Below are 2,004 nucleotides of genomic sequence, written 5' to 3' on the forward strand. Positions count from 1 at the left end.
CTTTGGTTAGAGTTACCCCAAGATATTTTATGCTGTTTGAGGCTATCGTGAAAGGTGAAGCTTCTCTGATTTCCCTCTCTGCTTCTATATCTTTTGTGTATAAGAGGGCGACTGATTTTTTGGAGTTGATCTTGTATCTGTTTTCAATGGCAGTAAAATCATATGCAGTTGTTGGATGCAAAATATTACATTGTTAAAAACATGGCTGTGTGAAGTAATGCAAATGTTAGCTAGAAAGCTATTCTACAGTGTATCTATTCTTTCCTTTCTTATAGATCAAATTTATTAGTTGTTTAAGAGTAGTTGTGTTGTTGAACTTTAAATCTGTCAATGTACCAAGCATCTAATCTAGCTTTTGTCATATATAAAAGAATAAAACCATAATTCTTATTCTCAGAGAGTTTCATGAGATTAATTATATACACACATCCTCAAACAAACCCTTATATTTCACATGACCGATTCTCTGTAGTGTTGAGTTTTCTCACCCATCTGAAAAGGTCCAAGATTTAGAAGCTACTTTTACAACCTCTGGCAGCGGTGGCTTCTCCTGTTCCCCTTAGAGGGTAGCCCCTAGCAGTGACCCAATGGCACCATCAAGCTCCACTCACTATGCAGAATATTTTTATTTCAATGTCCCACTTTGAAGCTGTAGCTGAAAAATACTTCAGAGACCTATTTGAATAAGATTGGGCTATGCCAAGTAAGAAAGCTGACACCTCACCAAATGTACTCCAAAATCTTATCTTACGATGTCCAAAGACTGTCCACTGATCACCAAGTGATAACTCATCACTTTCTCCTCTCTCAGCACTCTTAGTTAACTGTATAGTTCGTTTTGTAGATTTGAGGCCTTGCGGCTTTCCTCTTTCAATTTTGGCATGTCTACTGTTGTTGTCTTTTTAACAAATGGTCATCCCTGAAAACATACATATGAATAATATTATATAGATTGAGATATTTATATTTTGAGATGCATATATGTACACACATATATATTATAAATATAGCAACAAGTAATGAAATAAGAGGATATGATTTGGGAAAACAAGGAAGGCTATTTAAGAGGGTTTGGAAGGAGGAAGGGTAAGGGAGAAATTATGTGATTATATTATAATTATTAAAAAGTACACTGAATATTAATAGATAGTTATCATTTCAACTTCAGTGTGAACTTCCTAGCCATAAGAATATAGCAGATATATTAATTCCATGTTCTAATGTTTCCCCTTAGATCACAAATTTTAAACTATGTTACAGTATATTTACTCAACACTGAATCCAAAACCAAGCAAAATGGAGATACTTGCTAAAGAACATCCTTTAGTTGATCATGGTTTTTTAATCAACCCTATATGTACTTCCTTACTTAATCCTATTGTCTTTTCCTACTGTAGATTTAAATCCATCCTTCCTCCCTGAGCTCTCTAGATCATTTACCCTGGTCTGGTATTATGTGTCCCTTTTCTGAAATGCTGAGCTACAATCATGCATTAACTTGTTATTGTCATCATCTGCTCAAAGAGCCATTTAAAATTGCCATTGCTATTAAATGTATTTAGTTTATCTCCACCCCCTCCCAAAGTTATTGAACCCTTTGAGAGGATGCATTATTCTATTTTTGTATCTGTCATAATGCCTACAACAAATATCTGAGCAGACTTGATATTTCCATTTGCATAATGGATTCTTCAAATGCCTGTAACATGTCAACTCTCAGAGATTTCTGCTACTGGAGAAGGTCAAGTAGTTATAAATAATCTAACATTTGAAATATTTAAAAATCTTTTATATTGTGTTTTGAAGATAATAGTGGCACTGGCAGTCTTTCTCTAATGAATGATTTATAAAAAATAATACTGATGCCAACACTCACTAAGATATTGTAATTTTCATAACTTAGCCAAAGCTAATAAGGACTCATTTGTGTTTGCTGAGTACCTGTTATAGAATGTAGAAAATGTGGGCACTGTGAGAAAAGTCTAGAGGGTCCAGGACTAATTG

Source organism: Microtus ochrogaster, chromosome X, assembly GCF_000317375.1.
Source record: "Microtus ochrogaster isolate Prairie Vole_2 chromosome X, MicOch1.0, whole genome shotgun sequence".
Taxonomy (NCBI): domain Eukaryota; kingdom Metazoa; phylum Chordata; class Mammalia; order Rodentia; family Cricetidae; genus Microtus; species Microtus ochrogaster.